The sequence below is a fragment of the Anser brachyrhynchus genome, assembly GCF_964034855.1.
Source record: "Anser brachyrhynchus genome assembly, chromosome: 1".
Classification (NCBI taxonomy): Eukaryota; Metazoa; Chordata; class Aves; order Anseriformes; family Anatidae; genus Anser; species Anser brachyrhynchus.
In genome coordinates this window covers 78,476,230-78,504,129 of record NC_137694.1, presented here as the reverse complement: position 1 = coordinate 78,504,129, position 27,900 = coordinate 78,476,230, and the positions used below count along the sequence as shown (strand labels likewise).

General features: G+C 56.3%; 1 long non-coding RNA gene across 4 annotated transcripts in view; it reads right to left on the bottom strand.

Annotated features, from left to right (window-relative positions):
• The window catches only part of LOC308187504, a 535,540-nt gene that overhangs the window by 412,552 nt on the left and 95,088 nt on the right, over nt 1-27,900 (bottom strand). The gene's annotated exons all lie outside the window — the stretch shown is intronic.

The following is a 27,900-nucleotide window of genomic DNA, read 5'->3' as shown; positions in this document are numbered from 1 at the left end:
CCAGAGAGTGCACTGGCAATACTGGGGATGCAGTGCAGTGAGTCCAGAGAGTGCACTGGCACCACTGAGAATGCACTTCAGTGAGTCCAGAGATTGCACTGGCACCACTGGGGATGCACTGCAGTGAGTCCAGAGATTGCACTGGCACCACTGGGGATGCAGTACAGTGAGTCCACACAGTGCACCAGCACCACTGGGGATGCAGTGCAGTGAGTCCAGAGAGTGCACTGGCACCACTGGGGATGCAGTGCAGTGAGTCCAGAGAGTGCTCTGGCACTACTGGGGATGCAGTGCAGTGAGTCCAGAGAGTGCAATGGCACCACTGGGGATGCAGTGCAGTTACTCCAGAGAGTGCACTGGCTCCACTGGGGATGCACTGCAGTGAGTCCAGAGAGTGCACTGGCACCACTGGGGATGCACTGCAGTGAGTCCAGAGAGTGTACTGGCACCACTGCGGATGCACTGAAGTGAGTCCAGAGAGTGCACTGGCACCACTGAGAATGCACTTCAGTGAGTCCAGAGAGTGCACTGGCACCACTGGGGATGCACTGCAGTGAGTCCACAGAGTGCACTAGCACTACTGGGGATGCAGTGCAGTGAGTCCAGAGAGTGCACTGGCACCACTGGGGATGCAGTGCAGTGAGTCCAGAGAGTGCACTGGCACCACTGGTGATGCAGTGCAGTGACTCCAGAGAGTGCACTGGCACCACTGGGGATGCACAGCAGTGAGTCCAGTGAGTGCACTGGCACGACTGGGGATGCAGTGCAGTAAGTCCAGAGAGTGCACTGGCACCACTGGGGAAGCAGTGCAGTGAGTCCAGAGAGTGCAGTGGCACCACTGGGGATGCAGTGCAGTGAGTCCAGAGAGTGCACTGGCACCACTGGGGATGCAGTTCAGTGAGTCCAGAGAGTGCACTGGCACCACTGGGGATGCAGTGCAGTGAGTCCAGAGAGTGCACTGGCACCACTGAGAATGCAGTGCTGTGACTCCAGAGAGCGCACAGGCACCACTGGGGATGCAGTGCAGTGAGTCCAGAGAGTGCACTGGCACCACTGGGGATGCACTGCAGTGAGCCCAGAGAGTGCACTGGCACCAGTGGGGATGCACTGCAGTCAGTCCAGTGAGTGCACTGGCACCACTGGGGAAGCAGTGCAGTGAGTCCAGAGAGTGCAGTGGCACCACTGGTGATGCAGTTTAGTGAGTCCAGAGAGTGCACTGGCACCACTGGGGATGCAGTGCAGTGAGTCCAGTGAGTGTACTGGCACCACTGGGGATGCACTGCAGTGAGTCCAGAGAGTGCACTGGCACCACTGGGGATGCAGTGCAGTGAGTCCAGAGAGTGCAGTGGCACCACTGGGGATGCACTGCAGTGAGTCCAGAGAGTGCACTGGCACCACTGGGGATGCAGTGCAGTGAGTCCAGAGAGTGCACTGGCACCACTGGGGATGCAGTGCAGTGAGTCCAGAGAGTGCACTGGCACCACTGGGGATGCGGTGCTGGGAGTCCAGTGAGTGCACTGGCACCACTGGGGAAGCAGTGCAGTGAGTCCAGAGAGTGCAGTGGCACCACTGGGGATGCAGTTTAGTGAGTCCAGAGAGTGCACTGGAACCACCGGGGATGCGGTGGCGGGAGTCCAGAGAGTGCTTTGGCACCACTGGGGATGCAGTACAGTGAGTCCAGAGAGTGCACTGGCACCAATGGGGATGCAGCGCAGTGACTCTAGAGAGTGCACTGGCACCACTGGGGATGCGGTGCAGTGAGTCCAGAGAGTGCACTGGCACCACTCAGGGTGCAGTGCGGTGAGTCCAGAGAGTGCACTGGCACCACTGGGGATGCAGTACAGTGAGTCCAGAGAAAGTGCACTGGCACCACTGGGGATGCAGTGCAGTGAGTCCAGAGAGTGCACTGGCACCACTGGGGATGCACTGCAGTGAGTCCAGAGTGCACTAGCACCACAGGGGATGCACTGCAGTGAGTCCAGAGAGTGCATTGGCACCACCGGGAATGCACTGCAGTGAGTCCAGAGAGTGCACTGCCACCACTGGGGATGCACTTCAGTGAGTCCAGAGAGTGCACTGGCACCACTGGGGATGCAGTGACGCGAGTCCAGAGAGTGCACTGGCACCACTGGGGATGCAGTGACGCGAGTCCAGAGAGTGAACTGGCACCACTGGGGATGCACTGCAGTCACTCCAGAGAGTGCACTGGCACCACTGGGGATGCACTGCAGTGAGTCCAGAGAGTGCACTGGCACAACTGGGGATGCAGCGCAGTGACTCTAGAGAGTGCACTGGCACCACTGCGGATGCGGTGCAGTGAGTCCAGAGAGTGCACTGGCACCACTGGGGAAGCAGTGCAGTGAGTCCAGAGAGTGCACTGGCACCACTGGGGATGCAGTGCAGTGAGTCCAGAGAGTGCACTGGCACCACTGGGGATGCACTGCAGTGAGTCCTGAGAGTACACTGGCTCCACCGGGGATGCCCTGCAGTGAGTCCAGAGAGTGCATTGGCGATGCAGTGCAGTGAGTCCAGAGAGTGCACTGGCACCACTGGGGATGCAGCGCAGTGAGTCCAGAGAGTGCACTGGCACCAGTGGGGATGCACGGCAGTGAGTCCAGAGAGTGCACTGTCACTACTGGGGATGCAGTGCAGTGAGTCCAGAGAGTGCACTGGCACCACTGATAATGCACTTCAGTGAGTCCAGAGAGGGCACTGGCACCACTGGGGATGCACTGCAGTGAGTCCAGAGATTGCACTGGCACCACTGGGGATGCAGTTCAGTGAGTCCAGAGAGTGCACTGGCACCACTGGGGATGCAGTGCAGTGAGTCCAGAGAGTGCACTGGCACCACTGGGGATGCACTGCAGTGAGTCCAGAGAGCGCACTGGCACCACTGGGGATGCAGTGCAGTGAGTCCAGAGATTGCACTGGCACCACTGGGGATGCAGTGCTGTGACTCCAGAGAGCGCACTGGCACCACAGGGGATGCACTGCAGTGAGTCCAGAGAGTGCACTGGCACCAGTGGGGATGCAGTGCAGTGAGTCCAGAGAGTGCACTGGCACCACTGGGGATGCACTGCAGTGACTCGAAAGAGTGCACTGTCACTACTGGGGAAGCAGTGCAGTGAGTCCAGAGAGTGCACTGGCACCACTGGGGATGCACTGCAGTGAGTCCAGAGAGTGCACTGGCAATACTGGGGATGCAGTGCAGTGAGTCCAGAGAGTGCACTGGCACCACTGAGAATGCACTTCAGTGAGTCCACAGAGTGCACTGGCACCACTGGGGATGCACTGCAGTGAGTCCAGAGATTGCACTGGCACCACTGGGGATGCAGTACAGTGAGTCCACACAGTGCACTAGCACCACTGGGGATGCAGCGCAGTGAGTCCAGAGAGTGCACTGGCACCACTGGGGATGCAGTGCAGTGAGTCCAGAGAGTGCACTGGCACCACTGGTGATGCACTGCTGTGAGTCCAGAGAGTGCTCTTGCACCACAGGGGATGCAGTGCAGTGACTCAAGAGAGTGCACTGGCAGCACTGGGGATGCAGTGCAGTGAGTCCAGAGAGTGCACTGGCACCACTGGGGATGCAGTGCAGTGAGTCCAGAGAGTGCAATGGCACCACTGGGGATGCAGTGCAGTGAGTCCAGAGAGTGCACTGGCTCCACTGGGGATGCACTGCAGTGAGTCCAGAGAGTGCACTGGCACCACTGGGGATGCACTGCAGTGAGTCCAGAGAGTGTACTGGCACCACTGGGGATGCACTGAAGTGAGTCCAGAGAGTGCACTGGCACCACTGGGGATGCACTGCAGTGAGTCCACAGAGTGCACTAGCACTACTGGGGATGCAGTGCAGTGAGTCCAGAGAGTGCGCTGGAACCACTGGGGATGCAGTGCAGTGAGTCCAGAGAGTGCACTGGCACCACTGGGGATGCAGTGCAGTGACTCCAGAGAGTGCACTGGCACCACTGGGGATGCACTGCAGTGAGTCCAGTGAGTGCACTGGCACCACTGGTGATGTAGTGCAGTAAGTCCTGAGAGTGCACTGGCACCACTGGGGAAGCAGTGCAGTGAGTCCAGAGAGTGCAGTGGCACCACTGGGGATGCACTGCAGTGAGTCCAGAGAGTGCACTGGCAGCACTGGGGATGCAGTGCAGTGAGTCCAGAGAGTGCACTGGCACCACTGGGGATGCAATTCAGTGAGTCCAGAGAGTGCACTGGCACCAGTGGGGATGCAGTGCAGTGAGTCTAGAGAGTGCACTGGCACCACTGAGAATGCAGTGCTGTGACTCCAGAGAGCGCACAGGCACCACTGGGGATGCAGTGCAGTGAGTCCAGAGAGTGCACTGGCACCACTGGGGATGCACTGCAGTGAGCCCAGAGAGTGCACTGGCACCAGTGGGGATGCACTGCAATCAGTCCAGTGAGTGCACTGGCACCACTGGGGAAGCAGTGCAGTGAGTCCAGAGAGTGCACTGGCACCACTGGGGATGCAGTTTAGTGAGTCCAGAGAGTGCACTGGCACCACTGGGGATGCAGTGCAGTGAGTCCAGTGAGTGTACTGGCACCACTGGGGATGCACTGCAGTGAGTCCAGAGAGTGCACTGGCATCACTGCGGATGCACTGCAGTGAGTCCAGAGAGTGCAGTGGCACCACTGGGGATGCACTGCAGTGAGTCCAGAGAGTGCACTGGCACCACTGGGGATGCAGTGCAGTGAGTCCAGAGAGTGCACTGGCACCACTGGAGATGCAGTGCAGTGAGTCCAGAGAGTGCACTGGCACCACTGGGGATGCAGTGCAGTGAGTCCAGAGAGTGCACTGGCACCACTGGGGATGCGGTGCTGGGAGTCCAGAGAGTGCTTTGGCGCCAGTGGGGATGCACTGCAGTTACTCCAGAGACTGCACTGGCACCACCGGGGATGCAGTGCAGTGAGTCCAGAGAGTGCACTGGCACCACTGGGGATGCAGTGCAGTGAGTCCAGAGATTGCACAGGCACCACTGGGGATGCAGTGCAGTGAGTCCAGAGAGCGCACTGGCACCACTCGGGATGCAGTGCAGTGAGTCCAGAGAGTGCACTGGCACCACTGGGGATGCACTGCAGTGAGCCCAGAGAGTGCACTGGCACCAGTGGGGATGCACTGCAGTGAGTCCAGTGAGTGCACTGGCACCACTGGGGAAGCAGTGCAGTGAGTCCAGAGAGTGCCCTGGCACCACTGGGGATGCAGTTTAGTGAGTCCAGAGAGTGCACTGGCACCACTGGGGATGCAGTGCAGTGAGTCCAGTGAGTGTACTGGCACCACTGGGGATGCACTGCAGTGAGTCCAGAGAGTGCACTGGCACCACTGAGAATGCACTTCAATGAGTCCAGAGAGTGCACTGGCACCACTGGGGATGCACTGCAGTGAGTCCAGAGAGTGCAGTGGCACCACTGGGGATGCAGTGCAGTGAGTCCAGAGAGTGCTTTGGCACCAGTGGGGATGCACTGCAGTTACTCCAGAGACTGCACTGGCACCACTGGGGATGTAGTGCAGTGAGTGCAGAGAGTGCACTGGCACCAGTGGGGATGCAGTGCAGTGAGTCCAGAGAGTGCACTGGCACCACTGGGGATGCACTGCAGTGAGTCCAGAGAGTGCACTGTCACCACTGGGGATGCAGTACAGTGAGTCCACAGAGTGCACTGGCACCACTGGGGATGCAGTGCAGTGAGTCCAGAGAGTGATCTGGCACCACTGGGGATGCAGTGCAGTGAGTCCAGAGAGTGCACTGGCACCACTGGGGATGCACTGCAGTGAGTCCAGAGAGTGCACTGTCACTACTGGGTATGCAGTGCAGTGAGTCCAGAGAGTGCACTGGCACCACTGGGGATGCAGTGCAGTGAGTCCTGAGAGTGCACTGGCACCACTGGGGATGCACTGCAGTGAGTCCAGAGATTGCACTGGCACCACTGGGGATGCAGTACAGTGAGTCCACACAGTGCACTAGCACCACTGGGGATGCAGTGCAGTGAGTCCAGAGAGTGCACTGGCACCACTGGGGATGCAGTGCATTGAGTCCAGAGAGTGCACTGGCACCACTGGGGATGCACTGCTGTGAGTCCAGAGAGTGCTCTTGCACCACAGGGGATGCAGTGCAGTGACTCAAGAGAGTGCACTGGCAGCACTGGGGATGCAGTGCAGTGAGTCCTGAGAGTACACTGGCTCCACCGGGGATGCCCTGCAGTGAGTCCAGAGAGTGCACTGGCGATGCAGTGCAGTGAGTCCAGAGAGTGCACTGGCACCACTGGGGATGCAGCGCAGTGAGTCCAGAGAGTGCACTGGCCCCACTGGGGATGCAGTGCAGTGAGTCCAGAGAGTGCACTGTCACTACTGGGGATGCATTTCAGTGAGTCCAGAGAGTGCACTGGCACCACTGATAATGCACTTCAGTGAGTCCAGAGAGTGCACTGGCACCACTGGGGATGCACTGCAGTGAGTCCAGAGATTGCACTGGCAACACTGGGGATGCAGTTCAGTGAGTCCAGAGAGTGCACTGGCACCACTGGGGATGCAGTGCAGTGAGTCCAGAGAGTGCACTGGCACCACTGAGAGTGCACTGCAGTGTGTCCAGAGAGCGCACTGGCAGCACTGGGGATGCAGTGCAGTGAGTCCAGAGATTGCACTGGCACCACTGGGGATGCAGTGCTGTGACTCCAGAGAGCGCACTGGCACCACTGGGGATGCACTGCAGTGAGTCCAGAGAGTGCACTGGCACCACTGGGGATGCACTGCAGTGAGTCCAGAGAGTGCACTGGCACCACTGGGGATGCAGTGCAGTGAGTCCAGAGAGTGCACTGGCACCACTGGGGATGCACTGCAGTGAGTCCATAGAGTGCACTGGCAATACTGGGGATGCAGTGCAGTGAGTCCAGAGAGTGCACTGGCACCACTGAGAATGCACTTCAGTGAGTCCAGAGAGTGCACTGGCACCACTGGGGATGCACTGCAGTGAGTCCAGAGATTGCACTGGCACCACTGGGGATGCAGTACAGTGAGTCCACACAGTGCACTAGCACCACTGGGGATGCAGTGCAGTGAGTCCAGAGAGTGCACTGGCACCACTGAGAATGCACCTCAGTGAGTCTAGAGAGTGCACTGGCACCACTGGGGATGCACTGCAGTGAGTCCAGAGATTGCACTGGCACCACTGGGGATGCAGTACAGTGAGTCCACACAGTGCACTAGCACCACTGGGGATGCAGTGCAGTGAGTCCAGAGAGTGCACTGGCACCACTGGGGATGCAGTGCAGTGAGTCCAGAGAGTGCTCTGGCACCACTGGGGATGCAGTGCAGTGAGTCCAGAGAGTGCAATGGCACCACTGCGGATGCACTGCAGTGAGTCCAGAGAGTGCACTGGCTCCACTGGGGATGCACTGCAGTGAGTCCAGAGAGTGCACTGGCACCACTGGGGATGCACTGCAGTGAGTCCAGAGAGTGTACTGGCACCACTGGGGATGCACTGAAGTGAGTCCAGAGAGTGCACTGGCACCACTGAGAATGCACTTCAGTGAGTCCAGAGACTGCACTGGCACCACTGGGGATGCACTGCAGTGAGTCCACAGAGTGCACTAGCACTACTGGGGATGAAGTGCAGTGAGTCCAGAGAGTGCGCTGGAACCACTGGGGATGCAGTGCAGTGAGTCCAGAGAGTGCACAGGCACCACTGGGGATGCAGTGCAGTGACTCCAGAGAGTGCACTGGCACCACTGGGGATGCACTGCAGTGAGTCCAGTGAGTGCACTGGCACCACTGGGGATGCAGTGCAGTGAGTCCAGAGAGTGCAGTGGCACCACAGGGGATGCAGTGCAGTGAGTCCAGAGAGTGCACTGGCACCACTGGGGATGCAGTTCAGTGAGTCCAGAGATTGCACTGGCACCACTGGGGATGCAGTGCAGTGAGTCCAGAGAGTGCACTGGCACCACTGAGAATGCAGTGCTGTGACTCCAGAGAGCGCACAGGCACCACTGGGGATGCAGTGCAGTGAGTCCAGAGAGTGCACTGGCACCACTGGGGATGCACTGCAGTGAGCCCAGAGAGTGCACTGGCACCAGTGGGGATGCACTGCAGTCAGTCCAGTGAGTGCACTGGCACCACTGGGGAAGCAGTGCAGTGAGTCCAGAGAGTGCAGTGGCACCACTGGTGATGCAGTTTAGTGAGTCCAGAGAGTGCACTGGCACCACTGGGGATGCAGTGCAGTGAGTCCAGTGAGTGTACTGGCACCACTGGGGATGCACTGCAGTGAGTGAGAGAGTGCACTGGCACCACTGGGGATGCAGTGCAGTGAGTCCAGAGAGTGCAGTGGCACCACTGGGGATGCACTGCAGTGAGTCCAGAGAGTGCACTGGCACCACTGGGGATGCAGTGCAGTGAGTCCAGAGAGTGCACTGGCACCAGTGGGGATGCAGTGCAGTGAGTCCAGAGAGTGCACTGGCACCACTGGGGATGCAGTGCAGTGAGTCCAGAGAGTGCACTGGCACCACTGGGGATGCGGTGCTGGGAGTCCAGAGAGTGCTTTGGCACCAGTGGGGATGCAGTGCAGTTACTCCAGAGACTGCACTGGCACCACTGGGGATGCACTGCAGTGAGTCCAGAGAGTGCACTGGCACCACTGGGGATGCAGTGCAGTGAGTTCAGAGATTGCACTGGCACCACTGGGGATGCAGTGCTGTGACTCCAGAGAGCGCACTGGCACCACTGGGGATGCAGTGCAGTGAGTCCAGAGAGTGCACTGGCACCACTGGGGATGCACTGCAGTGAGCCCAGAGAGTGCACTGGCACCAGTGGGGATGCACTGCAGTGAGTCCAGTGAGTGCACTGGCACCACTGGGGATGCAGTGCAGTGAGTCCAGAGAGTGCACTGGCACCACTGGGGATGCAGTTTAGTGAGTCCAGAGAGTGCACTGGCACCACTGGGGATGCAGTGCAGTGAGTCCAGTGAGTGTACTGGCACCACTGGGGATGCACTGCAGTGAGTCCAGAGAGTGCACTGGCACCACTGAGAATGCACTTCAATGAGTCCAGAGAGTGCACTGGCACCACTGGGGATGCACTGCAGTTAGTCCAGAGAGTGCAGTGGAACCACTGGGGATGCACTGCAGTGAGTCCAGAGAGTGCTTTGGCACCAGTGGGGATGCACTGCAGTTACTCCAGAGACTGCACTGGCACCACTGGGGATGCAGTGCAGTGAGTCCAGAGAGTGCACTGGCACCAGTGGGGATGCACTGCAGTGAGTCCAGAGAGTGCACTGGCACCACTGGGGATGCACTGCAGTGAGTCCAGAGAGTGCACTGTCACCACTGGGGATGCAGTACAGTGAGTCCAGAGAGTGCACTGGCACCACTGGGGATGCAGTGCAGTGAGTCCAGAGAGTGCACTGGCACCACTGGGGATGCAGTGCAGTGAATCCAGTGAGTGCACTGGCACCACTGGGGATGCAGTGCAGTGAGTCCAGAGATTGCACTGGCACCAGTGGGGATGCAGTGCTGTGACTCCAGAGAGCGCACTGGCACCACTGGGGATGCAGTGCAGTGAGTCCAGAGAGTGCACTGGCACCACTGGGGATGCACTGCAGTGATTCCAGAGAGTGCACTGGCACCACTGGGGATGCACTGCAGTGACTCGAAAGAGTGCACTGGCACCACTGGGGAAGCAGTGCAGTGAGTCCAGAGAGTGCACTGGCACCACTGGGGATGCACTGCAGTGAGTCCAGAGAGTGCACTGGCAATACTGGGGATGCAGTGCAGTGAGTCCAGAGAGTGCACTGGCACCACTAAGAATGCACTTCAGTGAGTCCAGAGATTGCACTGGCACCATTGGGGATGCACTGCAGTGAGTCCAGAGATTGCACTGGCACCACTGGGGATGCAGTACAGTGAGTCCACACAGTGCACTAGCACCACTGGGGATGCAGTGCAGTGAGTCCAGAGAGTGCACTGGCACCACAGGGGATGCAGTGCAGTGAGTCCAGAGAGTGCACTGGCACCACTGGGGATGCAGTGCAGTGAGTCCAGAGAGTGCAATGGCACCACTGCGGATGCACTGCAGTGAGTCCAGAGAGTGCACTGGCTCCACTGGGGATGCACTGCAGTGAGTCCAGAGAGTGCACTGGCACCACTGGGGATGCACTGAAGTGAGTCCAGAGAGTGCACTGGCACCACTGAGAATGCACTTCAGTGAGTCCAGAGAGTGCATTGGCACCACTGGGGATGCAGTGCAGTGAGTCGAGAGATTGCACTGGCACTACTGGGGATGCAGTGCAGTGAGTCCAGAGAGTGCGCTGGCACCACTGGGGATGCAGTGCAGTGAGTCCAGAGAGTGCGCTGGCACCACTGGGGATGCAGTGCAGTGACTCCAGAGAGTGCACTGGCACCACTGGGGATGCACTGCAGTGAGTCCAGTGAGTGCACTGGCATCACTGGGGATGCAGTGCAGTAAGTCCAGAGAGTGCACTGGCACCACTGGGGAAGCAGTGCAGTGAGTCCAGAGAGTGCACTGGCACCACTGGGGATGCAGTGCAGTGAGTCCAGAGAGTGCACTGGCAGCACTGGGGATGCAGTGCAGTGAGTCCAGAGAGTGCACTGGCACCACTGGGGATGCAGTTCAGTGAGTCCAGAGAGTGCACTGGCACCACTGGGGATGCAGTGCAGTGAGTCCAGAGAGTGCACTGGCACCACTGAGAATGCAGTGCAGTGACTCCAGAGAGCGCACAGGCACCACTGGGGATGCAGTGAAGTGAGTCCAGAGAGTGCACTGGCACCACTGGGGATGCACTGCAGTGAGCCCAGAGAGTGCACTGGCACCAGTGGGGATGCACTGCAGTCAGTCCAGTGAGTGCACTGGCACCACTGGGGAAGCAGTGCAGTGAGTCCAGAGAGTGCAGTGGCACCACTGGTGATGCAGTTTAGTGAGTCCAGAGAGTGCACTGGCACCACTGGGGATGCAGTGCAGTGAGTCCAGTGAGTGTACTGGCACCACTGGGGATGCACTGCAGTGAGTCCAGAGAGTGCACTGGCACCACTGGGGATGCGCTGCAGTCAGTCCAGAGAGTGCAGTGGCACCACTGGGGATGCACTGCAGTGAGTCCAGAGAGTGCACTGGCACCACTGGGGATGCACTGCAGTGAGTCCAGAGAGTGTACTGGCACCACTGGGGATGCAGTGCAGTGAGTCCAGAGAGTGCAGTGGCACCACTGGGGATGCAGTGCAGTGAGTCCAGAGAGTGCACTGGCACCACTGGGGATGCGGTGCTGGGAGTCCAGAGAGTGCTTTGGCACCAGTGGGGATGCAGTGCAGTTACTCCAGAGACTGCACTGGCACCCCTGGGGATGCAGTGCAGTGAGTCCAGAGAGTGCACTGGCACCACTGGGGATGCAGTGCAGTGAGTCGAGAGATTGCACTGGCACCACTGGGGATGCAGTGCTGTGACTCCAGAGAGCGCACTGGCACCACTGGGGATGCAGTGCAGTGAGTCCAGAGAGTGCACTGGCACCACTGGGGATGCACTGCAGTGAGCCCAGAGAGTGCACTGGCACCACTGGGGATGCAGTGCAGTGAGTCCAGTGAGTGCACTGGCACCACTGGGGAAGCAGTGCAGTGAGTCCAGAGAGTGCAGTGGCACCACTGGGGATGCAGTTTAGTGAGTCCAGAGAGTGCACTGGCACCACTGGGGATGCAGTGCAGTGAGTCCAGTGAGTGTACTGGCACCACTGGGGATGCACTGCAGTGAGTCCGGAGAGTGCACTGGCACCACTGAGAATGCACTTCAATGAGTCCAGAGAATGCACTGGCACCACTGGGGATGCACTGCAGTGAGTCCAGAGAGTGCAGTGGCACCACTGGGGATGCACTGCAGTGAGTCCAGAGAGTGTACTGGCACCACTGGGGATGCACTGAAGTGAGTCCAGAGAGTGCACTGTCACCACTGGGGATGCAGTACAGTGAGTCCAGAGAGTGCACTGGCACCAGTGGGGATGCACTGCAGTTACTCCAGAGAGTGCACTGGCACCACTGGGGATGCAGTGCAGTGAGTCCAGAGAGTGCACTGGCACCAGTGGGGATGCACTGCAGTGAGTCCAGAGAGTGCAGTGGCACCACTTGGGATGCACTGCAGTGAGTCCAGAGAGTGCACTTGCACCACTGGGGATGCAGTACAGTGAGTCCAGAGAGTGCACTGGCACCACTGGGGATGCAGTGCAGTGAGTCCAGAGAGTGCACTGGCACCACTGGGGATGCAGTGCAGTGAATCCAGTGAGTGCACTGGCACCACTGGGGATGCAGTGCAGTGAGTCCAGAGAGTGCACTGGCACTACTGGGGGTGCAGTGCAGTGAGTCCAGAGAGTGCACTGGCACCACTGGGGATGCACTGCAGTGAGTCCAGAGAGTGCACTGTCACTACTGGGGATGCAGTGCAGTGAGTCCAGAGAGTGCACTGGCACCACTGGGGATGCAGTGCAGTGAGTCCTGAGAGTGCACTGGCACCACTGGGGATGCACTGCAGTGAGTCCAGAGATTGCACTGGCACCACTGGGGATGCAGTACAGTGAGTCCACACAGTGCACTGGCACCACTGGGGATGCAGTGCAGTGAGTCCAGAGAGTGCACTGGCACCACTGGTGATGCACTGCTGTGAGTCCAGAGAGTGGTCTTGCACCACAGGAGATGCAGTGCAGTGACTCAAGAGAGTGCACTGGCAGCACTGGGGATGCAGTGCAGTGAGTCCAGAGAGTGCACTGGCACCACTGGATATGCAGTGCAGTGTGTCCCGAGAGTGCAATGGCACCACTGCGGATGCAGGGCAGTGAGTCCAGAGAGTGCACTGGCTCCACTGGGGATGCACTGCAGTGAGTCCAGAGAGTGCACTGGCACCACTGGGGATGCACTGCAGTGAGTCCAGAGAGTGTACTGGCACCACTGGGGATGCACTGAAGTGAGTCCAGAGAGCGCACTGGCACCACTGGGGATGCAGTGCAGTGAGTCCAGAGAGTGCACTAGCACCACTGGGGATGCAGTGCAGTGAGTCCAGAGAGTGCACTGGCAGCACTGGGGATGCAGTGCAGTGAGTCCAGAGAGTGCACTGGCACCACTGGGGATGCAGTTCAGTGAGTCCAGAGAGTGCACTGGCACCACTGGGGATGCAGTGCAGTGAGTCGAGAGATTGCACTGGCACCACTGGGGATGCACTGCAGTGAGCCCAGAGAGTGCACTGGCACCACTGGGGATGCAGTGCAGTGAGTCCAGTGAGTGCACTGGCACCACTGGGGAAGCAGTGCAGTGAGTCCAGAGAGTGCAGTGGCACCACTGGGGATGCAGTTTAGTGAGTCCAGAGAGTGCACTGGCACCACTGGGGATGCAGTGCAGTGAGTCCAGTGAGTGTACTGGCACCACTGGGGATGCACTGCAGTGAGTCCAGAGAGTGCACTGGCACCACTGAGAATGCACTTCAATGAGTCCAGAGAGTGCACTGGCACCACTGGGGATGCACTGCAGTGAGTCCAGTGAGTGCAGTGGCACCACTGGGGATGCACTGCAGTGAGTCCAGAGAGTGTACTGGCACCACTGGGGATGCACTGAAGTGAGTCCAGAGAGTGCACTGTCACCACTGGGGATGCACTGCAGTGAGTCCAGAGAGTGCACTGGCACCACTGGGGATGCAGTGCAGTTACTCCAGAGAGTGCACTGGCACCACTGGGGATGCAGTGCAGTGAGTCCAGAGAGTGCACTGGCACCAGTGGGGATGCACTGCAGTGAGTCCAGAGAGTGCACTGGCACCACTGGGGATGCACTGCAGTGAGTCCAGAGAGTGCACTGTCACCACTGGGGATGCAGTACAGTGAGTCCAGAGAGTGCACTGGCACCACTGGGGATGCAGTGCAGTGAGTCCAGAGAGTGCACTGGCACCACTGGGGATGCAGTGCAGTGAATCCAGTGAGTGCACTGGCACCACTGGGGATGCAGTGCAGTGAGTCCAGAGAGTGCACTGGCACTAATGGGGGTGCAGTGCAGTGAGTCCAGAGAGTGCACAGGCACCACTGGGGATGCACTGCAGTGAGTCCAGAGAGTGCACTGTCACTACTGGGGATGCAGTGCAGTGAGTCCAGAGAGTGCACTGGCACCACTGGGGATGCAGTGCAGTGAGTCCTGAGAGTGCACTGGCACCACTGGGGATGCACTGCAGTGAGTCCAGAGATTGCACTGGGACCACTGGGGATGCAGTACAGTGAGTCCACACAGTGCACTAGCACCACTGGGGATGCAGTGCAGTGAGTCCAGAGAGTGCACTGGCACCACTGGGGATGCAGTGCAGTGAGTCCAGAGAGTGCACTGGCACCACTGGTGATGCACTGCTGTGAGTCCAGAGAGTGGTCTTGCACCACAGGGGATGCAGTGCAGTGACTCAAGAGAGTGCACTGGCAGCACTGGGGATGCAGTGCAGTGAGTCCAGAGAGTGCACTGGCACCACTGGATATGCAGTGCAGTGTGTCCAGAGAGTGCAATGGCACCACTGCGGATGCAGGGCAGTGAGTCCAGAGAGTGCACTGGCTCCACTGGGGATGCACTGCAGTGAGTCCAGAGAGTGCACTGGCACCACTGGGGATGCACTGCAGTGAGTCCAGAGAGTGTACTGGCACCACTGGGGATGCACTGAAGTGAGTCCAGAGAGCGCACTGGCACCACTGAGAATGCACTTCAGTGAGTCCAGAGAGTGCACTGGCACCACTGGGGATGCAGTGCAGTGAGTCCAGAGAGTGCACTAGAACCACTGGGGATGCAGTGCAGTGAGTCCAGAGAGTGCACTGGCAGCACTGGGGATGCAGTGCAGTGAGTCCAGAGAGTGCACTGGCACCACTGGGGATGCAGTTCAGTGAGTCCAGAGAGTGCACTGGCTCCACTGGGGATGCAGTGCAGTGAGTCCAGAGAGGGCACTGGAACCACTGAGAATGCAGTGCTGTGACTCCAGAGAGCGCACAAGCACCACTGGGGATGCAGTGCAGTGAGTCCAGAGAGTGCACTGGCACCACTGGGGATGCACTGCAGTGAGCCCAGAGAGTGCACTGGCACCAGTGGGGATGCACTGCAGTCAGTCCAGTGAGTGCACTGGCACCACTGGGGAAGCAGTGCAGTGAGTCCAGAGAGTGCAGTGGCACCACTGGTGATGCAGTTTAGTGAGTCCAGATAGTGCACTGGCACCACTGGGGATGCAGTGCAGTGAGTCCAGTGAGTGTACTGACACCACTGGGGATTCACTGCAGTGAGTCCAGAGAGTGCACTGGCACCACTGGGGATGCAGTGCAGTGAGTCCAGAGAGTGCAGTGGCACCACTGGGGATGCACTGCAGTGAGTCCAGAGAGTGCACTGGCACCACTGGGGATGCAGTGCAGTGAGTCCAGAGAGTGCACTGGCACCACTGGGGATGCAGTGCAGTGAGTCCAGAGAGTGCACTGGCACCACTGGGGATGCAGTGCAGTGAGTCCAGAGAGTGCAATGGTACCACTGCGGATGCACTGCAGTGAGTCCAGAGAGTGCACTGGCTCCACTGGGGATGCACTGCAGTGAGTCCAGAGAGTGTACTGGCACCACTGGGGATGCACTGAAGTGAGTCCAGAGAGTGCACTGGCACCACTGAGAATGCACTTCAGTGAGTCCAGAGAGTGCACTGGCACCACTGGGGATGCACTGCAGTGAGCCCAGAGAGTGCACTGGCACCAGTGGGGATGCACTGCAGTGAGTCCAGTGAGTGCACTGGCACCACTGGGGAAGCAGTGCAGTGAGTCCAGAGAGTGCAGTGGCACCACTGGGGATGCAGTTTAGTGAGTCCAGAAAGTGCACTGGCACCACTGGGGATGCAGTGCAGTGAGTCCAGTGAGTGCACTGGCACCACTGGGGATGCACTGCAGTGAGTCCAGAGAGTGCAGTGGCACCACTGGGGATGCACTGCAGTGAGTCCAGAGAGTGCTTTGGCACCAGTGGGGATGCACTGCAGTTACTCCAGAGACTGCACTGGCACCACTGGGGATGCAGTGCAGTGAGTCCAGAGAGTGCACTGGCACTACTGGGGATGCAGTGCAGTGAGTCCAGAGAGTGCACTGGCACCACTGGGGATGCACTGCAGTGAGTGAGACAGCGCACTGTCACTACTGGGGATGCAGTGCAGTGAGTCCAGAGAGTGCACTGGCACCACTGGGGATGCAGTGCAGTGAGTCCAGAGAGTGCACTGGCACCACTGGGGATGCACTGCAGTGAGTCCAGAGATTGCACTGGCACCACTGGGGATGCAGTACAGTGAGTCCACACAGTGCACTAGCACCACTGGGGATGCAGTGCAGTGAGTCCAGAGAGTGCACTGGCACCACTGGGGATGCAGTGCAGTGAGTCCAGAGAGTGCACTGGCACCACTGGTGATGCACTGCTGTGAATCCAGAGAGTGCTCTTGCACCACAGGGGTTGCAGTGCAGTGACTCAAGAGAGTGCACTGGCAGCACTGGGGATGCAGTGCAGTGAGTCCAGAGAGTGCACTGGCACCACTGGAGATGCAGTGCAGTGTGTCCAGAGAGTGCAATGGCACCACTGGGGATGCAGGGCAGTGAGTCCAGAGAGTGCACTGGCTCCACTGGGGATGCACTGCAGTGAATCCAGTGAGTGCACTGGCACTACTGGGGATGCAGTGCAGTGAGTCCAGAGAGTGCACTGGCACTACTGGGGGTGCAGTGCAGTGAGTCCAGAGAGTGCACTGGCACCACTGGGGATGCACTGCAGTGAGTCCAGAGAGTGCACTGTCACTACTGGGGATGCAGTGCAGTGAGTCCAGAGAGTGCACTGGCACCACTGGGGATGCAGTGCAGTGAGTCCTGAGAGTGCACTGGCACCACTGGGGATGCAGTGCAGTGAGTCCAGAGAGTGCACTGGCACCACTGGGGATGCAGTGCAGTGAGTCCAGAGAGTGCACTGTCACCACTGGGGATGCAGTACAGTGAGTCCACAGAGTGCACTGGCACCACTGGGGATGCAGTGCAGTGAGTCCAGAGAGTGCACTGGCACCACTGGTGATGCACTGCTGTGAGTCCAGAGAGTGGTCTTGCACCACAGGGGATGCAGTGCAGTGACTCAAGAGAGTGCACTGGCAGCACTGGGGATGCAGTGCAGTGAGTCCAGAGAGTGCACTGGCACCACTGGATATGCAGTGCAGTGTGTCCAGAGAGTGCAATGGCACCACTGCGGATGCAGGGCAGTGAGTCCAGAGAGTGCACTGGCTCCACTGGGGATGCAGTGCAGTGAGTCCAGAGAGTGCACTGGCACCACTGGGGATGCACTGCAGTGAGTCCAGAGAGTGTACTGGCACCAGTGGGGATGCACTGAAGTGAGTCCAGAGAGCGCACTGGCACCACTGGGGATGCAGTGCAGTGAGTCCAGAGAGTGCACTGGCAGCACTGGGGATGCAGTGCAGTGAGTCCAGAGAGTGCACTGGCACCACTGGGGATGCAGTTCAGTGAGTCCAGAGAGTGCACTGGCACCACTGGGGATGCAGTGCAGTGAGTCGAGAGATTGCACTGGCACCACTCGGGATGCACTGCAGTGAGCCCAGAGAGTGCACTGGCACCACTGGGGATGCAGTGCAGTGAGTCCAGTGAGTGCACTGGCACCACTGGGGAAGCAGTGCAGTGAGTCCAGAGAGTGCAGTGGCACCACTGGGGATGCAGTTTAGTGAGTCCAGAGAGTGCACTGGCACCACTGGGGATGCAGTGCAGTGAGTCCAGTGAGTGTACTAGCACCACTGGGGATGCACTGCAGTGAGTCCAGAGAGTGCACTGGCACCACTGAGAATGCACTTCAATGAGTCCAGAGAGTGCACTGGCACCACTGGGGATGCAGTGCAGTGAGTCCAGAGAGTGCACTGTCACTACTGGGGATGCAGTGCAGTGAGTCCAGAGAGTGCACTGGCACCACTGGGGATGCAGTGCAGTGAGTCCTGAGAGTGCACTGGCACCACTGGGGATGCACTGCAGTGAGTCCAGAGATTGCACTGGCACCACTGGGGATGCAGTACAGTGAGTCCACACAGTGCACTAGCACCACTGGGGATGCAGTGCAGTGAGTCCAGAGAGTGCACTGGCACCACTGGGGATGCAGTGCAGTGAGTCCAGAGAGTGCACTGGCACCACTGGTGATGCACTGCTGTGAGTCCAGAGAGTGGTCTTGCACCACAGGGGATGCAGTGCAGTGACTCAAGAGAGTGCACTGGCAGCACTGGGGATGCAGTGCAGTGAGTCCAGAGAGTGCACTGGCACCACTGGATATGCAGTGCAGTGTGTCCAGAGAGTGCAATGGCACCACTGCGGATGCAGGGCAGTGAGTCCAGAGAGTGCACTGGCTCCACTGGGGATGCAGTGCAGTGAGTCCAGAGAGTGCACTAGCACCACTGGGGATGCAGTGCAGTGAGTCCAGAGAGTGCACTGGCAGCACTGGGGATGCAGTGCAGTGAGTCCAGAGAGTGCACTGGCACCACTGGGGATGCAGTTCAGTGAGTCCAGAGAGTGCACTGGCACCACTGGGGATGCAGTGCAGTGAGTCCAGAGAGGGCACTGGCACCACTGAGAATGCAGTGCTGTGACTCCAGAGAGCGCACAAGCACCACTGGGGATGCAGTGCAGTGAGTCCAGAGAGTGCACTGGCACCACTGGGGATGCACTGCAGTGAGCCCAGAGAGTGCACTGGCACCAGTGGGGATGCACTGCAGTCAGTCCAGTGAGTGCACTGGCACCACTGGGGAAGCAGTGCAGTGAGTCCAGAGAGTGCAGTGGCACCACTGGTGATGCAGTTTAGTGAGTCCACAGAGTGCACTGGCACCACTGGGGATGCAGTGCAGTGAGTCCAGTGAGTGTACTGGCACCACTGGGGATTCACTGCAGTGAGTCCAGAGAGTGCACTGGCACCACTGGGGATGCACTGCAGTGAGTCCAGAGAGTGCAGTGGCACCACTGGGGATGCAGTGCAGTGAGTCCAGAGAGTGCACTGGCACCACTGGGGATGCAGTGCAGTGAGTCTAGAGAGTGCACTGGCACCACTGGGGATGCAGTGCAGTGAGTCCAGAGAGTGCACTGGCACCACTGGGGATGCAGTGCAGTGAGTCCAGAGAGTGCAATGGCACCACTGCGGATGCACTGCAGTGAGTCCAGAGAGTGCACTGGCTCCACTGGGGATGCACTGCAGTGAGTCCAGAGAGTGCTTTGGCACCACTGGGGATGCACTGCAGTGAGTCCAGAGAGTGTACTGGCACCACTGGGGATGAACTGAAGTGAGTCCAGAGAGTGCACTGGCACCACTGAGAATGCACTTCAGTGAGTCCAGAGAGTGCACTGGCACCACTGGGGATGCACTGCAGTGAGCCCAGAGAGTGCACTGGCACCAGTGGGGATGCACTGCAGTGAGTCCAGTGAGTGCACTGGCACCACTGGGGAAGCAGTGCAGTGAGTCCAGAGAGTGCAGTGGCACCACTGGGGATGCAGTGCAGTGAGTCCAGAGAGTGCACTGGCAGCACTGGGGATGCAGTGCAGTGAGTCCAGAGAGTGCACTGGCAGCACTGGGGATGCAGTGCAGTGAGTCCAGAGATTTGCACTGGCACCACTGGGGATGCACTGCAGTGAGTCCACAGAGTGCACTGGAACCACTGAGAATGCACTTCAGTGAGTCCAGAGAGTGCACTGGCACCACTGGGGATGCACTGCAGTGAGTCCAGAGAGTGCACTAGCACCACTGGGGAATACAGTGCAGTGAGTCCAGTGAGTACCCTGGCACCACTGGGGATGCAGTGCAGTGACTCAAGAGAGTGCACTGGCACCACTGGGGATGCACTGCAGTGAGCCCAGAGAGTGCACTGGCACCACTGGGGATGCGGTGCCGGGAGTCCAGAGAGTGCTTTGGCACCACTGGGGATGCACTGCAGTTACTCCAGAGAGTGCACTGGCACCACTGGGGATGCAGTGCAGTGAGTCCAGAGAGTGCACTGGCACCACTGGGGATGCACTGCAGTGAGTCCAGAGAGTGCACTGGCACCACTGGGGATGTGTCCAGTGAGTCCAGTGAGTGCACTGGCACCACTGGGATGCAGTGCAGTGAGTCCAGAGAGTACACTGGCACCAGTGGGGATGCACTGCAGTGAGTCCAGAGATTGCACTGGCACCACTGGGGATGCAGTGCAGTCAGTCCAGTGAGTGCACTGGCACCACTGGGGGTGCAGTACAGTGAGTCCAGAGAGTGCACTGGCACCACTGGGGATGCACTTCAGTGAGTCCAGACAGTGCACTGGCACCACTGGGGATGCCCTGCAGTGAGTCCAGAGAGTGCACTGGCACCACTGGGGATGCAGTGCAGTGAGTCCAGAGAGTGCACTGGCACCACTGGGAATGCAGTGCAGTGAGTCCAGCGAGTGCACTGGCACCACTGGGGATGCAGTGCAGTGAGTCCAGAGAGTGCACTAGCACCACTGGGGATGCAGTTTAGTGAGTCCAGAGAGTGCACTGGCACCACTGGGGATGCACTGCAGTGAGTCCAGAGAGTGCACTGGCACCACTGGGGATGCAGTACAGTGAGTCCACAGAGTGCACTGGCACCACTGGGGATGCAGTGCAGTGAGTCCAGTGAGTGGACTGTCACCACTGGGGATGCACTGCAGTGAGTCCAGAGAGTGCACTGGCACCACTGAGAATGCACTTCAGCGAGTCCAGAGTGTGCACTGGCACCACTGGGGATGCACTGCAGTGAGTCCAGAGAGTGCACTAGCACCACTGGGGATGCAGTGCAGTGAATCCTGTTAGTACACTGGCACCACTGGGGATGCAGTGCAGTGAGTCCAGAGAGCTCACTGGCACCACTGGGGATGCAGTGCAGTGAGTCCAGAGAGTGCACTGGCACCAGTGGTGATGCAGTACAGTGAGTCCAGTGAATGCACTGGAACCACTGGGGATGCAGTGCAGTGAGTCCAGAGAGTGCACTGGCAGCACTGGTGATGCAGTACAGTGAGTCCAGTGAGTGCACTGGCACCACTGGGTCTGCAGTGCAGTGAGTCCAGAGAGTGCACTGGCACCACTGGGGATGCAGTGTAGTGAGTCCAGAGAGTGCACTGGCACCAACGATGATGCAGTACAGTGAGTCCAGAGAGTGCAATGGCACCACTGGGGATGTAGTGCAGTGACTCAAGAGAGTGCACTGGCACCACTGGGGATGCAGTGCAGTGAGTCCAGAGAGTACCCTGGCACCACTGGGGATGCAGTGCAGTGAGTCCAGCGAGTGCACTGGCACCACTGGGGATGCAGTGCTGTGACTCCAGAGAGCGCACTGGCACCACTGGGGATGCAGTGCAGTGAGTGCAGAGAGTGCACTGGCACCACTGGGGATGCACTTCAGTGAGTTCAGAGAGTGCACTGGCACCACTGGGGATGGGTTTCAAGCCAACTGCATTAACCGCTCATGCTTCTTTCTTATGAGACGTTAGTAAACCAATTACATAGCCTTGTCAAGACTAAATCACAGGTAAAAATCCTGTACATCTCATGCGGCCAACCACTCCCAACTAGGATTCCAAGAACCAGGAGGTTCGGTGAAAATAGGGCTAGTGCTATTAGAGGGGTGATTATTAGGGTAAGCCCTAAGCTGTCTTTAATGGAGAAGTATGGGTGGAATGGGATTTTGTCGCAGTCTGATACGATTCCTAGTGGGTTATTTGAGCCTGATTCGTGTAGGAAGGTTAGGTGGACTAGGGTGATTCCTGCAATTAGGAAGGGCAGTAGGAAGTGGATGGCGAAGAATCGGGTTAAGGTTGGATTGTCTACTGAGAATCCTCCTCAGGCTCATTCTACTAGAGTTTGCCCAATGTACGGGATGGCTGAGAATAGGTTGGTGATTACGGTGGCCCCTCAGAATGACATTTGTCCTCATGGTAGGACATACCCTTCGAAGGCAGTTGCTATTAGGGTGAGTAGGAGGATTACTCCTGTGTTTCAGGTTTCTTTGTATAGGTAGGAGCCGTAGTAGAGGCCTCGTCTGATGTGTAAGTAGATGCAGATAAAGAAGAGCGAAGCACCGTTGGCGTGGAGGTTGCGGATGAGCCATCCGTACTGGACGTCTCGGCATGTGTGAGCTACTGAGGAGAAGGCGAGTGAAGTGTCTGCGGTGTAGTGTATGGCTAGTAGCAGGCCTGTTAGGGTTTGTGTGGCTAAGCAGATGGCTAGAAGGGAGCCGAAGTTTCATCAGGCAGAGATGTTGGAGGGGGCGGGTAGGTCGATTAGGGAGTTGTTGATTATTTTTAGTAGGGGATGGGATTTGCGGATGTTAGGGGCCATTAGTGAGTCTGTGTGTTATTAGGATTATTACCAGGATGGAGAGGGCGAAGGATCCTAGGTAGGCCTTAATTAGCCCTGTGTGTATTGAGGTTGCGGCTTTGCTTGCGGCTACTTGTAGTTCAGCAAGGCCCTCTGGCCCTATTTTTTTGAGTCAGGAGAGGTCGATCAAGTGTAGGGCAATGTTTTGTCCCTTTTCTAGTAGGTTTTTGGAGAAGAATCGGTGTACTAGGGGGTTGAAGTACCCTAATGCAGAGGAGAAGTTTATGAGGGGGTTTGGTTTGGGGTGAGTGAGGGTGTGTGTTATGTTCGATAGTTCTAGGGCTAGGATGATTCCTAGGATTGTTATGAGGATGGCAGCGGTTTTGGTGATAAGGGGTATGGTTATTGGGGGGGTTTTGGTTGGTGTGATGAAAGAGGTAATGATTATTCCTGCTGTAATGCTGCCTAGGGCGAGTCGGGTTAGGGGGGCGGTGATTAGTGGGTTGTTTTCGTTTATTGATACTATTGGGGGGATTCGGGTTTGTCCAGCTTGGACTAGGATGGTTATGCGGATGCTGTAGGTTGCGGTGAATGCTGTGGCTATAAGGGTTAGGAGTAGGGCTCAAGTATTTAGGTATGATGTGTTTAAGCTTTCGATGATGAGGTCTTTTGAGTAGAATCCGGCTAGGAATGGGGTTCCTATCAGCGCCAGGTTTCCGATGGTTAGGCAGGAAGTAGTGACTGGGAGTATTTTCTGTAGGCCTCCTATCTTTCGGATATCTTGTTCTCCGTTTAGGTTGTGGATGATAGACCCTGAGCATAGGAATAGTATGGCTTTAAAGAAGGCATGGGTTGAGATGTGTAGGAAGGCTAGTTGTGGGAGGTTTAGTCCGATAGTGACTATTATTAGTCCTAGTTGGCTGGATGTTGAGAAAGCAATGATTTTTTTGATGTCATTTTGGGTTAGGGCGCATGTGGCAGCGAATAGGGTTGATAGAGCACCTAGGCATAGGCAGGCAGTTAGGGCTGTCTGGTTGGTGGCTAGCAGGGGGTGCATGCGGATGAGCAGGAAGATTCCGGCTACTACTATGGTACTGGAGTGCAGTAGGGCTGATACTGGGGTGGGGCCTTCTATTGCTGCGGGCAGTCATGGGTGGAGTCCAAATTGGGCGGATTTTCCTGCGGCTGCGAGGATTAATCCTATGAGGGGGAGGATTGGGGTTTGGTGGGGGTGTACGGCTTGTTGGATCTCTCAGGTGTTGAATGTTGAAGCTAGTCATGCTATGCTCAGGATCAGTCCGATGTCTCCGATTCGGTTGTAGATTACGGCTCGTAGGGCGGCGGTGTTGGCATCTGCTCGGCCTTGTCATCAGCCGATGAGAAGGAAGGACATGATTCCTACTCCTTCCCAGCCTACGAATAGGAGGAATATGTTGTTTGCGGTTGTTAGGAGGAGTATGGCGACTAGGAATGTCAGTAGGTAGGTGAAAAATTTTGTTACGTATGGCTCTGAGGCCATGTATCATATGGCGAATTGTAGGATTGATCATGTTACAAATAGGGCGATTGGAAGAAATGTTATTGAGTATTGGTCTATTTTTAGGCTCAGGGGGATTTTAAAGTTTATAATGAATTTTCACTCCCAGTGGCAGGTGACAGATTCTACTCCCGAGTAGATGAATGCGGTTGTAGGGGCTAGGCTAATTAGGAATGCGGTTTTAACAGCGCGGGTGGTGGCTTGTGGGGTGTTTTTAAAGTTTTTAAATAGAAATGGCAGGATGATTGGGGTTAGGAGGATTGTCAGCGTGAGTAGTGTGAGGGAGTTGATTAGTAGTGTGGGGTTCACTACTTTTACTTGGATTTGCACCAAGATGGGTGGTTCCTAAGACCAGTGGATTGCTGTTATCCTTTAAAAGTAAGGGGGCTGAGGTTTTAGGCTCAGATGTAAGAGTTAGCAGCTCTTGTTGGTTAAACCCTCCCCTCGGCAGGTAAGAAGGTTTGAACTTCTATTCTTAGAATCACAGTCTAATGTTTGGTTTAAACTATACTTGCATGAGGGGATTCCGGAGATCAGTTCGGGTTTGAGGATTAGGAGGAATATTGGGATAATGTGGAGTGTTATGAGCAGGTGTTCTCGCGTGGTTGAGTTTTGCATAGATGTGATGTGGGAGGGGATTGAGCCTCGTTGGGTCATTAGTAGTATGAATAAGGTGTAGGAGGCGGTTAGTAGGGTTGCGATTCCTGTTAGGATGATCGTGAAGGCAGATCAGTTGAATAAGGTGATTATAATGGTTAGCTCTGCTATGAGGTTTGTTGTTGGGGGTAAGGCTATGTTTGTTAGATTGGCCAGCAATCATCAGGTAGCTATGAGTGGTAGGAGAGGTTGTAGGCCTCGTGTGAGTAGTAGAATTCGGCTGTGCGTACGTTCATAGTTTGTGTTGGCTAGGCAGAATAGTATGGAGGAAGTTAGTCCATGGGAAATTATTAGGATCATTGCCCCTGAGAATGATCAGTGGGTTTGGATTATTCCTGCGGCGATAACTAGGCCTATGTGGCTAACGGATGAATAAGCGATTAGTGATTTTAGGTCTGTCTGTCGTAGGCAGATTGAGCTAGTCATTAGGGCGCCTCATAGGGCCAGGGTTAGGAAGGGGTAGTGCAGGAGGTTGGACAGTGGGCCCATAAATAGAGTGACTCGTATAATTCCGTATCCTCCTAGCTTTAGTAGTAGGGCGGCGAGGAGTATTGAGCCTGCGATGGGTGCTTCTACGTGGGCTTTTGGCAGTCAGAGGTGTAGGCCGTATAGTGGGGCTTTTACTATGAATGCTATGAGCAGTGCTAGACCTGATAGTATTCCTGTCCATGAGGTGGATAGGGTTGGGTGGGTTAGTTGTAGGGTTGGCAGGTGCAGGGTGCCAATTTTCACGTATAGGTGTATGATTGTGATTAGCAGGGGTAGAGAGCTTACTGGCGTGTAGAATAGCAGGTAGATGCCAGCGCTTAGGCGTTCTGGTTGGTTCCCCCATCGGGTGATTAAGATTAGGGTGGGAATGAGGGTTGCTTCAAATGAGATGTAAAATAGTGCTAGTTCTGTGGTGGAAAAGGCTAGTAGGATGAATGGCTGGACTGCGACTAAGGTTGAGATAAAGATTCGTTTGCGTTGTAGGGGTTCTTGTTGCAGGTGGTTTTGGCTTGCTATGATTATGAGTGGGAGTAGTCAGCAGGATAGTACTAGGAGGGGGGATGAGATTTGGTCAATTCCTGTTCAGTTGGATAAAAATTTGTAGGGGTAGTAGGTTGGGATTAATCACTGTAGGCTTAGGGCAGCGATTAGGAGGCTGTATAAGGTGGTGTTAGTCCATAGAAATTTTGGTGGAGACAGCAGGGCTGTTGGAAGAAGTATGATTGTGGGTAGGATGATTTTTAGCATTGCAGGAGGTTTAGGTTGTGTAGATGGTCGGAGCCATGTGTGCGGGTGGAGGCTACTAGGATGGCCAGGCCTGTGCCCGCCTCACACGCTGAGAAGGTTAGCATGAGAATTGGTACCATGGTGAATGAGGAGACTTGGTTTTCGATGGATCATATTGATAGGCCTACGAATATCGATAATATTATGCTTTCAAGGCATAGTAGGGCGGATACTAGGTGGGTTCGGTGGAAGGCTAGTCCTAGTCCGCTGAAAATGAAGGCTGAGTAGAAGCTTAAATGTAGGGGCGACATAAGAAAGTTACAGGGTTGGCTGTAATCTGCTGGGTCGAAACCAGCTATCTTTTTGGTTAGACTAACTTTCTGTTATTCTGCTCATTCTAGGCCCCCTTGAATTCACTCGTAGGCCAGTCCGAGTGTTAGGAGAAGGAGGATCACTACAGTTCAGGTGAGGGTCATTAGGGGGGATTGGAGTTGGACGGCTCATGGCAGGGGGAGTAGGAGGGCGATTTCTAGGTCGAATAGGACGAACAGGATGGCTACTGAGGAAGAATCGGACTGAGACTGGTAATCGAGCAGATCCAAGTGGGTCGAATCCACATTCGTACGGTGAGAGTTTCTCTGAGTCGGGGTTTATTTGGGCGAGTCAGAAGTTTAATGCGGTTAGGGCGGCGCTTAGGATTGATGATAGGGCGAATATGAACATGAGTGCGTTCATTGCTCTCCTCTGGGTTTATACCAGATTCTAGAGATTGGAAGTCAATTGTAATTAATATACTAGAAGAGCAAGATCCTCATCAGTAGATGGTTATGTAGAGGAATAGTCAGATGACGTCTACGAAGTGTCAGTATCAGGCTGCTGCCTCGAATCCGAAGTGGTGGTCTGATGTAAAGTGGAACTTGATCAGTCGGAAGAAGCAGACGGTCAGGAAGGAGGATCCGATGATTACGTGGAGTCCGTGGAATCCAGTGGCAACGAAGAAGGTAGATCCGTAGACGCTATCGGCGATTGAGAATGGGGCTTCGTGGTATTCTATTGCTTGTAGGGCTGTGAAGTAGAATCCCAGGAGGATCGTTAGGGTTAGGGCGTGGATGGCGTGTTTTCGGTTTCCTTCTGTGATGCTGTGATGGGCTCACGTTACGGTAACGCCTGAGGCTAGTAGGATGGCTGTGTTTAGTAGGGGGACTTCTATCGGGTTGAGTGGTTTAATTCCTGTTGGGGGTCATTGGCCTCCTAGTTCTGGGGTTGGGGCCAGGCTCGAGTGGAAGAACGCTCAGAAGAACCCTAAGAAGAAGAATGCTTCGGATGTGATGAAAAGGATTATGCCGTATCGTAGGCCTTTTTGGACTGTGGGAGTGTGATGGCCTTGGAAGGTGCTTTCTCGTACAATGTCTCGTCATCATTGGAGTATTACTAGGAGTATTGAGATGAGGCCTAGGGTTAGTAGTATGGATGAGTTGTAGTGGAATCACATGATTAATCCTGAGGTTGTGAGTAGGGCGGCGGCTGCCCCGAAGATTGGTCAAGGGCTTGGGTCAACTATGTGGTATGAGTGTGCTTGGTGTGCCATTAGATGTTTTCTTGTAAGTATAGGCTTAGAAGGAGCACGAAGACGTAGGCCTGGATTATGGCTACTGCTACTTCTAGGATGGTTAGGAGTAGTAGGATGATTATTGTTAGGATGGATACTGCAGGAAGGGTGGGTATTAATGCAATGGAGGCTGTAGAGATGAGTTGGATGAGTAAGTGTCCTGCTGTAAGGTTGGCTGTAAGGCGGACTCCGAGGGCTAGGGGGCGGATTAGTAGGCTGGTTGTTTCGATCAGGATTAGTGCGGGGATTAGGGGTGTAGGGGTACCTTCGGGTAATAGGTGGGCTAAAGAGGCTGATGGTTGGTTTCGTAGGCCTGTTAGTAGTGTGGCGAGCCATAGTGGGAAGGCTAGGGCTATGTTCATAGATAGTTGGGTGGTTGGGGTGCATGTATATGGAAGGAGGCCTAGAAGGTTGATTGTAAGAAGTATGATTATTATTAGGGATGTAAATTCTATTCTTCTAGGCCTCCTTCCATATACATTCACCCCAACCACCCAACTATCTATGAACATAGCCCTAGCCTTCCCACTATGGCT